Source organism: Cavia porcellus, unplaced genomic scaffold (assembly GCF_034190915.1).
Source record: "Cavia porcellus strain 051 isolate PalLab524CR breed Dunkin Hartley unplaced genomic scaffold, mCavPor4.1 scaffold_21, whole genome shotgun sequence".
Taxonomy (NCBI): domain Eukaryota; kingdom Metazoa; phylum Chordata; class Mammalia; order Rodentia; family Caviidae; genus Cavia; species Cavia porcellus.
Window position 1 is genome coordinate 37,471,307 of NW_026947504.1, and position 16,459 is coordinate 37,487,765.

The 16,459-nt window shown below is 44.1% G+C and overlaps 1 long non-coding RNA gene across 1 annotated transcript; it reads left to right on the forward strand.

Moving 5' to 3' along the window:
- The first annotated feature begins 237 nt into the window (after nucleotides 1–237).
- On the forward strand, nucleotides 238–16,068 carry LOC134471970 (uncharacterized). The gene is made up of 2 exons (XR_010041758.1): nucleotides 238–1,731; nucleotides 9,753–16,068. It is a non-coding gene; the product is annotated as an uncharacterized LOC134471970 (long non-coding RNA).
- Nucleotides 16,069–16,459: the final 391 nt, after the last annotated feature.

The window sequence follows — 16,459 nt, forward strand, 5'->3', positions numbered from 1 at the left end:
AATACACACTAGGCTATGTTAGATGCTCAGGATCTTGTGGAAAGTTAACACTAAGTGTCTGTGCTGGAAGAAACGATCCACAGGGTGGGACCTAGAGTGAAGTAATTGCATGCATGTTGGATGAGAGGATGTGAAGGAATCAGAAAAGGGCTGACACAGCAAAGGGAAGGTTTGTGGCTTTGAAGGGACAAGAGCAGTGAGCCCTCTGCCAAGGCCTGGGGCAGGGAAGGAACGAGCGACAGCAGTGGCAGCACGGAGGTCTGGAGGTCTGGCTGGCCAGTGAGCGAAGCGAGGGGAGCAGCAGTGCTGGGGGCCGAGGGGAGGACGGTGTTGAGGCCCGGCTGCTGGACTGCAGGGCGTGAGCAGCTGAATAAAGACCTGGTCAGAGAAGCGGGCAAGTGAGAGCTTTGTGACACAAGGTGGAGAGCAAAACAGAGGCTGCGTCCTGCAGGGCCAGGGCAGGGTGAGGCTTTGGATTACTCCTTTTGTTCTGAATTTATTCTTCCACTTTCGTCCCGGCCCTTCGGTCTCCAAGGCCACCTCTGCCTTCACGCAGTCCTTCAGGAGGATTTGCAGCCTGCTCCGCAGCTCCCTGGGGTGGGCGGCAGAGCCTCCTTCTCGGGGCTGAGCTGAGCCCACTTTCCTTTTCTGGGGCAGCTTCTGGAGGAGGCTGGGCCCAGGCCCAAAGCGCTGCCTCTGCAGCGTGAAGGGAGGAGGCGGCTTGTGGGATGGACCTCCATGCCGCTGGCTGGCGTCTCCACCCTCAATCCCAGGGAGCCAAGACCGTGAGTGGCTGCCAGGGACCCTGGCACCAGTGCTTCTGTGCTCCGAGGGGAACTCTTGCAGGCAGCAGTGTCCTCCCAAGCCCAGGTTAGAGCCAGCAGCAGCAGGAAGCAACTTTCATAGAAAAAGTCAGAAGTGGAAACCCTGGGTGGCCAGGAGACCTGCCTCAGGTGTGGTGCCAGGTAACAATTCCTGCCCCGGGGTGAAGGTGGGGACACCACCCGAGGCCTGGCTGGGACTTCCCAGACAGCAGCTGGCAGCGGCCACACCCTGCCCTTGGGAGTGCTCCAATCGTCCACAGCTTTTGCTGTTGCACAGGCCGCGAGGCAGCTGGACAGCACAAGCCACCTAGCAGGTGCCAAGGACACTTTCCTGTAGCTCTCTCCTGAAAATCTGTTATTTTTCTTCAACACCTAATTAACTTCCCGGAGACCCGTCCTGAGGGACTGGACTTGTCATGAGAAATCACAGCACAAGGCTTTGCAGAGCCGGCTGCCATGGAGGCGCGTTCGGAGGCACTATTTCCTAGTCGGATATTTGCATAGCCGGCCTGACTCCAGCAGAAATCTGCCAGCTGCGGGTGACCCTGACTTTGAGAGCACCTGCAAAAGAAGAATTCAGAGTGGAAAGTCATCGTTCCGAGTTGGCAGGCTTTCACGAAAGTCCCTGCAGTCTCCGAGTGTATAGCTGCCATGGGTCACGTAAAAGGCTTGTAGCTCTAATATACGGTTTCATTTGCTTGAATATGAGTGTGGGTGCACAGCATCAAAAAATGGCTTGAGGTGGAGAATTTCATATGGGATCCCAGCTGGGGCTGCCAGCCGTATATGTGCTAATGCTGCAGTTTCAACTTTGGACTTAAGGTCAAGATTAATTTAGTGAAAAATATTATTTTGCAATGTAGCAGACACCTTCTGATTCACAAGCAGGGAGAGTTCAGCAGGCTCGGTGAGATGTGGGGTGTGGACAGCCCACATGGCTAACGTGGGAAATGCTGTGAGAAGCAGAATTTTTCTCTTATGCATAGGAAAATATTGTTGCTGGTGGGCTGCATGTCTCCCTCAAAGGTATCTGGGTGTTTTGGAGAAATAATACAGGCATATAAAGTAAGTCTCTGTTATGGAGAATGTCAAATATGGACAGACCCTCCCTGTTATGATTTATATCTGGGGGCTCCCCAGAAGCTTCATGCGTTTGGGAGGCAACTGGATCAGGGGGCACTACACTCGTCAGTGGATTAATCACTCCTGGGGTCACAGTTTATATACTGTTAAGAGGTGGGCCCAGTTAGAAACAGGAAATGGGAGGGGGTGTGACCCGGAAGTGTTAGGTCTCCCTCCCCAGCTGACCCCTAGTCTCAATTGCATTGATTTCTGCTTTTTAAAAATAATTTTCTCTCTCATAGAAGCTATGGGCTTGATTTGCTCTTCTTTTTCTAGAAGCTCAGAGTTCAATATTAGGTTGTTTATTTGAGCTCATTGTATTTTTCTGATATGAGAATTCACCTCTGTAAGTTTCTCTCATAGGACTGCTTTCATCTTATTCCATAAGTTCCAGTATGTCACATTGGCATTATTGTTTAATTGTAGACACTGTCTGATTTCTTCTTTAATTTCATCTGGCTCACTGGCTGTTCAGGAGGGCATTGTTTAATTTCCATGTAATTTTTGTGGCTTCTTTTGCCATTGACTTCCAATCTCACTGCACTATGGTCTGCAAATATGCACGGGATAATTTCCATTCTTTTGCATTTACTTAAGCAAGTTCTATGAGGCAGTATGTCTAATGTTTTGGAGAATGTCTAACGGCAGCTGAGAAAAATATGTACTCTGATGTTGTGTGGTAAACTGTATAGATACCTATTAAGTTCATCTGTTCAAAAGTTTGGTTTAGTTCTGTTATTTCTTTGTTGATTTTTTTGTCTATTTCATCTATTTATTCATGAGAGTGGGATTCTGAGGTCCTCTAGTACAATTGTGCTAGTGCTTATTTGATTTTTCATGTCCATTAATATTTGTTTTACATAGTTGAGTGTGAGAGTATTTGATGCATGTATATTTATGATTGTTATCTCTTCCTCCTGGATTGTTCCCTTTACAAAGATGTAATGACCTTTTTGTCTCTCTCAATCAATCTTGGTTTGAAATCCACTTTGTTTGCACATAGACTAGCTATCCCTGCCTTTTTCCAAGTTCCTGTCACATGGAATTTTGTTTTCTAGCATTTGATTTTTAGTCTATGAATTTCTTTATGAATTAAATGTGTTTCTTATATGCAACACATTGTTGGGTCTTGCTTCTTGATCCATTCTTTCAGTCTGTTCCTTTGGTGAATTGAGACCATTAACACTAATGGTTAAATTGATTTGTATTGACTTATCGTTTTTGTCATGTTTTTTTCCTGTTGTTACCCCCCCCCCATTTAATTGTTTTCTTTGCCTGTTGGATTCATTGTGTTAGGATTCATGGAGTTGTAGTTCTTTTTATTGCTTCCTAGAATATCTTTCAGAACATTTTAGAGTGCTAATTTGGTGGTCATGAATTCAAGTGTTCTTTGTTACGGAAGTATCTTATTTCTCCATCAATTTTGAAGATAGTTTTGCAGAGTACAATTTAGGCTGGAGGTTGTTTTGTTTTTGTGCTAGAAATACCTCATTTCAAACTCTCCTTGACTTGGGGGGTTTGTATTGAGAAGTCAAGTCTATGCATTTTGACTCTGTGATGCTTCAGATGTGATATGCGCTCAGTGGAAATGTACTTGGAATTTTGAAATTAGATCTTTCCTGGGTGAGCATTGGGCAGTCAGTCTTCTCTCGTGGTGTGGGGTAGCTTCGGGGACTGCAGCTCCCAGGCAGCCTCATTGTGAAAAGGAGCAAGCCACCAGCACTCTCTAGTATACTTTGTTGTGCTAGGAATATGGCAGACTGGACAGACTAAACTCACTTCTGACTTCACAATATTTTCAAGGTGTGTGTTAGTTACTTTTCTTGTTGCTGAGACAAAACACCCAACACCCAAAGTTAAAGGAGGAAAGGTTTATTTAGCTCACAGTTTATAGAGGTTTCTGAAAGGGTTTTGGCCCAGACAGGACACTATAGCCAGGAAAGCCTCAACCGGAAGCAGGAAGTCCCTATCTCCCCCACCCCTAGGAATTTACCTGTGATGCCATCTTCCTGCCCCTGGGAATTTACCTATGGTGCCAAACCTAGGACCAATGGGCTACCTGTGCATCCCTAATGCCCTCCTTAGGTTCCACCCCAAACCGAGGCTACTTACATACCCCCACTCCATGTGTCCACCGAAGAGATCGCCAGACTCCAGTGGTGGGGGGTGCCAGTCATCTCTCTCCGTGTTCTCAGAATAAAGGCCGCTTTTTGTTTTATACTTCTCATCTTTTGGAAATATTTTTCATCTTTTGGAAATAATCCTATCAGTTTCAGTCCATAACTGGCTGGTTCCAAGACAGGTTGGCACGTGGCAGAGGGACAGATGTTCATGGTAGGAGAAGACAGCAAAACAGAGAGAGACTGAGAGATATGGAGAGAGACAGAGAGAGGGAGAGAGCCTGATTTTTGGTCCCTCCTATTGTATGCAGGCTACTTGCCCTAAGGCGGATGTAGCATTTACACTCTTAATCCCAGATTGGACCATGAATCAGTCAAATACTATAGTTCAGCTGCCTCCCAAAATCCTGCCCCTTCATGACCCCACAAGGCTCTAAGGGGCCATTCAGATACAAACCATAACAGGGAGAATCTCCTGGGACTGGGGTAAGGGCAGGGCATTTGTACTAAGTTAGAGACAATTGTCTATTAATTGGAAAACTTTCTCTGTAAAGAGCTAGATAGTATTTAGGTTTCTCCAGGCTGTAGGGTCTCTGCTTCAGCTCTTCACCATTGGTATTATAGCACAGATCCATCCACAGATCACACCTACATGAGTAAACAGGAGTATGTTGTAATAAAACTTAATGCCTATTGACATTTGAATTTTACGTAAACTTTACACACTGTGTAACATTCTGCTTTTGATGTTTCTAGCATTAAGACAGAAAACTTTTTCTTTGCTCACCAGCTACACAAAAACAGATGAAGGACAGATTTGACCTATAGATCATAATTTACTCCTGAATTAGTGGAAGAAGCTCCTCTTACCGTCATTGAGTTTCAACCAAAACCAACTCATACCAAATCTTTCATCTTTTCCCTATCTGTTCTGCCTCCCGGATTCTTTGACACAAAACCTAATCAACAATTAGTTTGTCCATATTCAAATGTACTATGTACTACTAAAAAGGACTTTAATTTTACATATAAACCACAATATCATTATCACATCTAAAATATAGCAGTTCCTTAGTATAATCAAATATCTAATTAGTATTCAGTTTCCCATTGTCTCCTAAATGTTTTTTACTATAAAGTTTGTTTTCTTCATCTTTAGTTTGTTTGAATCAGAATATATGATCCACATTACAATTGCCAATATGCTTCCTGTTTCCTCTAATCTTGGGTTCTCTCTCCATCTCTTTCTTTTTTATTTTCCTGTATACAATATTTGCTGAAGAAATTGCATGGTTTATTCTAGAAGGTTTCCTGCATTGTGGCTTTGGCTGATTGCATCCCAGTTCTGTTGGCGGATTTGTTGCTTTGTCCTTGGTGTTTTCTGCACTACAATATTTCTTGCCAACTGGAAATTAGAGCCCAGCAACAGATGAGATCCCGGTTTTTAGTTTTGTTTTGCTTTTCAGTAAGGTAACTTCCCAGGTGGTACTGTGTCCTGCCATTCTCCCGTCAAGGGGCCTGAGAAATGTGATCGTTTCTCTTCTGTGATGCTAGCTGCCATCAGGGACTATTACCTAGATTCATTTCTTATTTTAAAAAAATGTAGACTTAATTTTATTAGAGCAGTTTTAGATTTACCAAAACAAAACCAAAGATAAAAAAGAGCAAGAAGTTTCCTGTCTTACTAATCTTGCACTGATATGGTGCATTTGTTGAAACTGATGAATCAGTACTGATACGTTCTTATGAACTACAATCCGTAGTTTACATCAGGATTCACCTCTGTTGTACAGCTCTGTGGGTTTTGACAAATTCACAGTACCTTGTACCCGCTGTGACAGTATCTATACAATACTTCACTGCCTGAGAAGCCTCTGAGCTTCACCTGGTTTTCCCTTCATGTGCCCCGAAGCAACTGCTAAACATTTACTCTCTCTATAATTCTTTTTCCCCTAGCTCCAGTTTTTGTTAACTATGAGTAAAACTACTATAAACATTGATGTACAGACTTTTGTGTGGCCATAAGCTTTCAATTCAGTTGGGTAAATATTTAAGGGTAAAATTGATTGTATGTAAAAATATATTTAACTTTTTAAAAACCATCCAGTATTCTTCCAAAGAGGCTCTGCTGTCTTCTACGAGTTTAACAGTCTTGCATTTATGTTTAGACCTTTGTTTCATTCACTGTCAAAGATCAATGAGCTTGTTTGTACGGATCTATTTCTCTCCTGTTCACTGATCAGTTGGTCCGTTCTTTCATCAGTGCCACACTGTCATGATTACAGTATCTCTGTAGTGAGCATTGTAGTCAGGTAGTATCTGTCTTCTGACTGTGATGGTCACTACCTTGTCAGCACTTCTTGGGCCATTTGCATTTCCATAAAAATTTTAGAGTCAGTTTTTTTATATACACAAAATAACTTGCTGGAATTTCAGTTGGGATTGAATTGAATTTGCAAATGAAGTTGGAAAGAATTAACATGCTAATGTATTGCTACTGGGTAGCTCTTTCTAAAAGTGGCTCACCAAATAAACGTTATCATGTTTTGTGATGCTCACATCTCTTTCTGGAGTTGGATTCCAGGCCTTTCTGGTCTTGAACAAAGAATTGAATGAAACAAGCAAAAAAAAAAAAAAGATGACAAAGTTATTTGAAAATGTAAAACCAGAGAGTAAGCGAGAAACTGGCTCTGCAGACTGAGCTCAGGTAAATGCAAAACAAGCAAAGTAATAGTCCACCCAGAGGACCCGGGTGGGCATCCCGGAGGAAAGCCAAGACAGCAGGCTCTCCATGGCACCTGTGTCCTTTTATTCCAACTTTGAGGAACCACGAGAACTCCTTCCTGTGGGAGCAGCCTGCTCCAGTTCTCTTGAGAAGCCCATGTGTGGGGCTTGGCAGCTGTCCTGAACGTGGGTTCTAGAAGCCGTAATTAACAGGCCACGTCCACTTCCCCAGCTGGCGTGGTGACGCCCTCACCCGTCTCATTATTGTTTGCATATCCATGAACATGGACTTGCTCTCCTTCCTTTAGATATCGTCATGGTTTATGTGTGTGTTCCCCAGGCCTCATGAGCTTGCATTGTGTATTTGTGATGGTTCATTGTCTAGTGCTTGGATTGATGGTGTCAGTGCTCCACCCACATAGGGGTGGAGCCAGGATGTGATGTAATGGCAGGAAGAAGGTATATCTTTCTCTTTACTGGTTTGAGCTTGCTGTTGGCAGTCGCCATGAACTGTGATCCAGCCATGCCCGCCTGCCTTGGAGCCAACTGATTGTGGACTGAAACCTCCAAAAATTGTAAGAAATAAACCTTTCCTTTCCCAGCTTTGGGCTTCAGGTATTTTTGTCTCAGCAACGAGCATAAAGTAACTAAGACAGATATCCTCTGATTGCTTTCATCAGAGTTCTAGAGTTTTCCTCATATAGAGTTTGTGCCTTTTTTTGGATTTATAAAGTATTTCATTGTTTGATGCTAATATAAGTGGTATTCTATTTTTAATTTCAAATTCCAGTTTCTCATTGCTACTATAGATGTGTTCATTTCTCAAGTTTATAGACTGGTGATAGTCCACCATTCTATACTTATTAAAAAGTACTCTTCTATAAAAAATTTCTCACACTAACTTTTCAGTTATCCAAAGATAGGATGGAAAGAAAAATAATACTCCTTCCTCTTAATTTTCCAACTTTTCAAAAGTGTTGGGTTTGCTCTTTAATACCTTTAATATCTAATAGCAATATTTGTTATTTTTTAAAACTATCATCATAAAAGAATATCACATATGTTTCAATCTATTACATGAGATACGTAATCATATAATTGTGTCTTAAATTTAGGTGATACACAGCTGTAATCCCAGCACTCAGGAGGCTGAGGCAGGAGGATTGCCATGAGTTTGAGGCCAGCCTAGACTACATAGTGAGCCGGCCTGAAAAAGGTGATATCCTGTCTCAAAGCAAAACAAAAAAACAAAAACAGACAAACAAGCAAAAATGTTACTTGATACAGTTCTGTGTGCTCTGCAAACTAGAAGTTATAGAGTTAAATTTGTTTCAACTTTGTTTTGATTTTAGGGATTGATTTTTTTTAAGAATCTAGACTTAAAAATAGTCACACACATTTGTCTTTTCATATTCCTTCTTGAATTTTTGGCAGTTTATCTTTGGAACGAATTCCTAGAAGTGAAGTTGCTGCTTCGAAGGGCAAATGTGTGTGTGTGTGTGTGTGTGTGTGTGTGTGTGTGATTTTGCTCCACGCTGCCAATTTTTTTGCTCTTGGGGCTGCACCACTTGCCTCTGGCTGGTAAACAGTATTGAGTGCTCTATGCTGAAGACCCCTAAACTTGCAGAGTGCAGTAGGGCTCCTTTAAGAGTTTTCCTTAAAACGTGTCTCATGCTATCCTGGCAACAGCTACGTATTTACCCGATTTTACAGACATTGCCATGTTGTGGGTGTGGCTTGGTCCCACCAAGACTCATGTGGAGTTTGGTCCCCGGGGTAGGCGCGCTGCAGGCATTTGAGGTCACGAGGGACCTGACCACCCGAGTGGGTTGTGCTTTTCTCTAGGCAGTGAGTTCTTGCTGTCTTGGGTTTGGATTAGTTATCAAGAGAGCAAATCATCCTGACACAGTTCCGCCTTCTTGGCTTTTTCTTGCTTTCTCACCTGCTGCATGCTTTCTCTGTGCATCTGCTTGTGTTCCTTCTGCTTCTCCATCCTGAGATGAGGCAGCGCACAGCCCTAGAGAGAGGCTGAGCAGATGCCGACACCGGGCTCTTGAACTTTTTCACCCCCAAAACCATGAGCCAAAATACAGTCTTTTCTTTACAAAGTACCCAGCCTCGAGAACCATATAGCAGCAATGCAAAACAGACCAAGACAGATGGCAAAACAGACCCAAAGAGCTGAAGTGTCTGCACACAGCAGGAAGCAGTCTGACTAGCCTGGCTCCATGTTTAGCTCCAAAAACTCTTGGTGTCTGCCCTCTCAGGCCTCTAGCATGACTCTGCTTTCTGGCCTTGTTTATGTTGGTCCGGCTGAATTTACCTCTCCCCACAGAGTCTGAGGAGGACGAGGTGAACCTGGCAGAGGCCTGTGGCTGCTTGCTTCTTTCTTTCATTTATCGAGCAAAAGGCACTGGGCCAGAGTCTGTGATGGTGAAGATGATGTCTATGTGGCCCTTGTGAGCAGATCCAGCTCTTTTGCAGAGAGAGGGAGACAGTAAGGATTCACAGTGGAGCCTGGGTATTAGGGTAGGGAATCTCAGGGTAGGGAGGGGCTCTGAGGAGGAAGAGAGTTCTAAGGGGGTTCTGGGAAGAAGTGACAGCTGGGGCGACTCCTGAAGAGTAAGATTTGGATGCATCCAGTGGGAGGACAGAGGAAAAGAGGATGCTGGGTAACAGTGGTGCCAAGAACTGAAGACAGAGGAGGGAGCACAGGGCACTGATGAAGCTAATGCATTTCTGGAGGGTCATGGGTGATGACATATGTGGTTAGTTAACTGACTTGCAGATGGGTTCTTTAAAAGTACGGTCTCTGGGGCACCGACATCTAAACTCTGAATCCATGACATGAGGGTGCCTATCTTAGGCTCTGCCTCTTACTATGCATGGCATTGTGTTCCCAACATCTGGCAGCAATGGCTGTCTCTCAGTGGCCTTCTTTAAACGTCTTTTCTTCTCGCAGCTTGAAGTGTGCCACACTGGGCCAGCCTTCCACATGCCAATCTACCAGGTAAGGCCACCTAAAGACAAGTGGAAAACTGAAATATTACACAGTGATTTGATTATAAGAAGCTAAACTTCAGGCCCATCTCTGGGGCGGTGGGTGAGAGGAAGGAAGAGATATTTCACAAGAATGTTCCAGAACCTGAATTTGCACTTGTTGACCAGAACAAAAAAGCTGGTAAGTGAGTGGACTGCTAATTACACTGCACCTCCATCAATGTCATCAGCTAATACCCAGAGATGAAGATACTGGCCCTAAGATCAAATATACAATGCCTGATAGCATAACCTGCCTGATAAGGGTTAACAAAATTAGTAGGATAAATGAGGAGAGAGACTGCAGCAAATGTCTTTGATTTTGTAGGTGAATCATAAAAATAAAACGTCTGGGGCCATTTCATCTTAATCACGTCAGAAACCCAGCTAACCCCTCAGCTCACGGTTGATCTCTTTGAACGATCCAGAAAGAAATGTGTGCTTGGACATATGGAAGCATATTTGACTGAAATCCAGTGATAAAAGACTTTTTTTTTAAAGGGAATTCAGGGTAATGATTGGTGGTGTGGCCTAAGTCTTGTTTTTTTAAATCAGATTTTCCAGCTGTAGAACAATGACCCCTTTCATTTAGTTATTGCAGTCCCAGATGGGTTCCACAGAGCAACAAACGACATTGGATATGAATTTAGGAGCTTGAGCCAAAGCTCCACCATTCACACCAACTCCGCAATGCAGAATCATTTCTGCAAACCCCACGTTTGTCTGTTCTTCCCTGGGTTTCCTCACCTGTACCCCTGACATCAATGTACCTCCAGCCCATGTCTCCGGTCTACACATCCCCAAGGGGCTGCTCACACTCGGTATCTCACTGCCACTCACCCCAAAAGCCTGACCTGCTTCTGTTAAGTAGCTCCCCAGGCAGGTCATCGACTTAGGCCATCTGAAACTGTAGCTGTCCTTACCAAGATACCTCTCCTTGTTTGCAGAGATCTCTGCACTTCCAGTGCCTTTATCTTCCAGGGTATTTTCTCCACCTGTCCCCTAATTCCTAAGCACCCTTTCACCTGCTGTCCTGGTCTCCCACACCACCTCCCCGCCTCCGCCATCTCTTCCGCAACTGCCCACCCGCCCCTCTCTGATCGAGGCGCCATATTGTCATTGAAACACCTTCTCCATGTGTATGTCTGATTGTATCACGCCTCCCTACCACTTTTGAGTGGGGCTCAGTCTCTTTTGGATATAGCCTGGGTTCTTGAAGCCAGCCTCCCATGCCCTGTCGGCTCAGGTCCCTTTCTGTGCCTCTTCCAATTTCTTGTACTTGGGCCACCCCTTTGCCCAGCACACCCACCAATTCTTGGCACTTACTACTCCTTGTGGGTTGCTTGTTCTCACTCAGCCTTCTCCATTGAGCCGAGGGACACACCTGTCTCAGTCACGCCTTCCCTGACCCTCAGCCTGGCCAGGTGTCCAGCTGAACCCTCTCAGGGAGCAGAAAAGCTCTTTCGGTACTAATGCTCAGCCAAGTTTGATTATACATTTATTGATGCCATTAGTCTACTCCCCGTATGCCCCCAGTAGTCCTGCCCTGGTCGTGTGACCATGGCCAGTGTGTTTTTGCCACCAGGAACGCTCAGCCACATGCATGGTGCCTGGCACAACATGGGTGCACAATGTGTACTGGTGAGTGAGTGAATCCCCTGAGTCGCCCACAGAAGGCACCTTTGATGGCCCCTAAACTCATCAGAAAGACCCAAAATAGGCTACTCAGGGCAGGGATGGGAGTGAAGAAATAGTATCCGGTGCCACAAAGGTTGTAATGGAAGAAAATGCCCTGAATCCTCTAAGGCACATACAGAAGAAGGACAGGATCTGAGATGACCAGCTCGCCCGTTTAGCGGTTAGATCAGCTAGTCCAGTGTTTCCTCTGCTGTGGGATTCTGAGGAATGTGACGTGACTGTAGATGGGCTTAGCCCTCCTGTGCACACTCCATCTTGAACATGCATCAGTCTTCATGGATGCAAATCTTGACTCCTAAAGCTGTCACTGAACCGAATGCTGAAATCTCAAGGACGTCATGGCAATGACAGTGTGCATGCTGGCAGCTGAGACTTCTGGTGTGCGCACTTACAATGCCGCCTCTGCTCAGGAGACAGTTATTGGGCTGATAATTTGTTAAAACCCTGTAGATGCAAATTGCAGAACAGAATGAGGGGCCGCTGAATGATAACCTGCTCTAAGCAGAGCCTGAGGAATACACTGACTTGCTCTGGGCAATTTAGAACTAATCCTGAGCAAATAATGAACTAGGTCTCAGCTAGGCCTGCAGAGACTGATGCATCCTCTGAGCCACGGAGACCTCTGAGGATAATATCGCTTCATGAATGGGGAAAGCGTTGATTTCTACTCCGGGGTCATGTCATGGACCCCTCAGACAGGTAAACTGAATCCTGGTGTCCTAGATTAAACAAGAGTCAGGACCACAGTGAAAAGAGGAGGAGCAGATACGTCTGTGTGTGCATGTGTGTGTGGGTATATGTATACATGTGTATGCACACACAAATGTGCGTGTATGTGAGTGTGCATGTTCACATGTATGCACTCATACTCCTGAAGTGCAGGTAAATGTGTATATGTGCATATGTGGTAGACATATGTGTGTGCATGTATGTGTGTAGTACGCATGTCCCCATGCACATGCAGTGTATATGTCTATGTATATGTGTTAGTCAGGGAACTTTTGCAAATATATTTTAAGTTTTCCTTCTGGGCTCATAACTGCCCTGGGCGGTGATAGGAGGTAAGCACGCAGCACAAAATAGAATAATCAAGAGTGTAAGTTAGCCATGTTGAAAAAACAGAAGCAGGGATTCTTTAGGTACACCTAAGAGGGAGTAAATAAAGGTCTTGAAACATTAATAATTGTTGCCTGTTAAAAATAAGAGGGAACAGAGAGATAAAACGCTGCCAACACAGGTCCAAAATCGTCCTCTCAGCTCTCTTAGTGCTGGCGGGTGTACATCATCCCCCAAGCAGTGTGTCTGCTCAAAGAAATGTGCTCATCTTGATTTTTACAAAGAGAACATCTTATGTACAAGTGGACATTTCTCCCCCTGGAACTGGACAAAGTGACCTAGCTAAAGAAGGGAATTTACAGCCAATCCACTAACATGTTTAAATACGAAGAAAAACTGCCCTCTCATTGTGGTTCATCATGCTGTGACTGTACCATCAAGGCAAAATTTAATCCAGCTGGGCAAACCTGGACTATTTTGACTTCAATTATAAGGTCAGGAAAGTAGAACGTGTTAGACGGAGTTCTTTCTCCTATAAATTCCCCAGGGTGCCTGTTCTGAGAATTTAAAGACCGTACTCATGCTTACTTCCTTGGTTCCTGTTTGCCTATACTACATTCTCAGAGAGAAATGTCTTTGAAATAAATCTGAAACAATAACGCCCAAACCGAGCTAGTAACCAGAATCACCTGGGGAGCCTACAGTACACAAACTCCCGGATTCCATGCCATCCCCACGCTGAGCCTCAGGAAGAAAAGCTCCTGGGGGATTCTGCTGTGGTCAGCTGCTGGGCAGCAGTTGGAATAAGCCTCCAGCTTCTAACCACAGGTTCCCGTTAGCACGTTAGAGAAGGAAAATTAACCTTTGGCAGAGACTAAATATTACCTCCAAGTCCAATTCAAGCTCTTCTAGGTCACTGGAGAATTTTAAGGTTTTCACTTGGGAGCGATTCTGGTCCAAAGTGTAACTGGCATTTAAGGCTTCTGTTTTCCTGGAGTATTTCTGGACAGCTATGCCTCTGCAGGTTCCTTCTCCTCTAACCATTCTGCTGTGCCTTCCAAATCCGGAGCATCCCTCTAGCCAAAGATTACCTCTTCCATGAAAACAGCAATGACTGCATTAGCTGCTCCTCCCTCCGAGAATCCCCTGGGCTAGTCAGAGGCATATAATTTAACACTTAATTGTTTTCTAATTGCTTCCGATCTGTTCTGTTCCCTCACCCTATTATAAGCAGCTCAAGGGTGGAGACCACGGCTCCCTCACCATGGCTTTAATAAGGCTCCTCGCCTGCTTGGCTTCCCATTGTGGCCCCAGAGATCCAGGCTGGCATGAAATTGGCTCTCCATGAATATTTGTTGAATTAATGAATTTGTTGACAGAATGATCATCAGAACATATAGTCAAGAAGCTCATGCCTGGACAACAAATGACCTCTCGACTTGTTTTCTGCTATTTAACTTAACCAACATTTAATAGAGAGCTGGGACGTTACTGCCTTAGGTGCTGGGGACACTGCGGTGAATGACCTTGATTGATGCACTGTGAATGTTCAAGAAAGGGGAAATCAAAAACTTTGGAAATGGAATTGTTCTTGCAGGCTTTGGAAGACTATGAAAAACAGGACAGAGGTCATTTTAATGACAATCGCATCTCACAGAAACATAAGGTGGCAATCCACTGCCTTTGACTGGGTTTTGCAATATTTTAGTAAAAAATGGTACGGTGGCTGATGCAGCCACAATAAGGGCTGCCTCTCCTCCTTCTAGAACCTTCTGCAGCACATTTTCAGGTGACAGAGCCCTTTATTAACTTTAGTATTGCTTATGTTTTGTTAAAACTTTAGCCCCTGGGTAGCATGAGCCGGAGGGGACCAGGTCATCTTGCCCGTGACTCCTTGGTCTCCTTTGAAGTCTGTTCCTCTGTGACAGACTTCTAGACCCCAACCCCCACAAAGGATCAGAAGCCACCAGAGACTCGATGACTTGGTCTAAAGGAAAAGCAGTATTGGTTTTGTAGACTCAAATTTTCTTCTTCTATTCACCATGACTTCAGCTTTCAAAACGTGGTGGGGCTGTCTGTTCCTCCTGCTTCTCCTCTGACTGTCAAGCCCTTCATGCTCTCCCAGAAACTGGTCAGTATCTCAGGCTCACTTAGCACCATCCTGGCAGCACACAGCATCAAGTTCTCTGGCCTGTGATAATTACTGAGTGAACTGACTTGCAGGGAGAAGCAACCTGCAGAGATTTCCACTGCCAAGTAATTAGGGCCGGTGAAGCTCCACAGACCATTAGCGCTGTGTTGGGAAACAGGATTTTACAAACATCGTGGCAGGCACTTGATACGAAGTTCTGTGGCTTTTTAAAGAGAAATGAGAGAGAAAGGGACTGAGACATGAAAGAGAAGGCAGAGGGGTGGAAATTAATGCAAAGAGATGTGGAGAGATGGTAGAGAAAATCAACAATGTCTTAAGTCTGGGTGACTTTCTGTTCACTGAAGAAAAAATCAGTGTATTCAAATTACTTGTTTTCACTCTGTAGCTGTCCCTGAACAAGAGGTTGACTGTCACATGAGAGGGCAAGTTTTGCTAGGGAAGTCATGACACAAATGATACTGGTAATTCTATTGGTAATTCTATTGCGAGCCAGCTGCCCTCACGCCATTCTAGAGTCCCTGATAAGTGACTTTATATAATGAACCCTCAGGTTCTTCATCTAAGTCATCTTCAGGGGTCCAAGTCATTCTTCCCACCAAAGGTACCTTGGTGAAGTTTCAAAATTATTTTGATGAATTAATGAAATGCACTGTTTCAACAAATGTTCTGTGACAGAGGCAGACGCAGGAAAATGACTTATCATGCTTCAAGTAGATTTGAACATACTCTACTGATTTTCTGATTTCCTTGAATAGAGGAGCCACTGCTTTGTATCAAGGCCAAAGTCAGAACTGTCTCTCAATAAAGTCCAGTGTGGGCTTCCACTCACCAGCACAGCCTGGATTTCCTGAGAGGATGCCCTTAATTACTTTTAATAAGAATAATAATCATTGAGACTATATATACATGGGATTTCATTTTTATGCTTTTTAAAGATCTGACAATGAAACAATCAGAAAGTAAACTGATGGAGTCTTCGCTGAGACTTTTGTTTGTGAAACTGGTCATTTTAAGAGACCCTGACATCTTGGGATACATCGATCATTGATCATCGATCTATCTAGCTGTCTTCTATTTATCCGTCTATACTTCTGTCATCTATCTATCATCCTTATTGTCTTCTATGATCTCTGTATTTCTTATCTTCTTTCTCTGCAGGGAATATGTTCCAAGATGTTCTGTGGATGCCAGAAACTGCAGATAATACTGTGCCCTACACTATGATGATTTTTCCTATTTAAAACTGTGATAAACTTTCCTTTATAAACTGGGTGCAGTGAGAGTTTCACAATATGTAATAATAAAACAGAACAGTATAAAGTTATTTAAAACTTTTAATTTTCTATTTCATATTTTTGGACTCTACTTGACTATAGGTAACCGAAACTGTGGAAAGTGGTAAACCCATCGGTCTGTCTAATCCATCATCTCTCTATTTACTCTGCCTGTCAATCATTCATGGTTCACTTGTATCTAATCAGTCATCTGTCCATCTCTATCATCATTTACTGATTTTTGCAGCATCGGTCTCTTCACAGGAGCTGCCCTGGCTTCTGAGGAATCCCCCGAATCCCTTGTCACAGCCGAGAGCCCAGGTTTCTGATCCTCATGTTGTTCCCCAGGCACCAGCCCTGTTTCAGAGCTCAGATCTGCTGCAAACTCTTCAAGCCCAGCCCCAGCCAATCACTTTCTCAGTAGGAGTTGTGCTATAATCACCCCTGCAG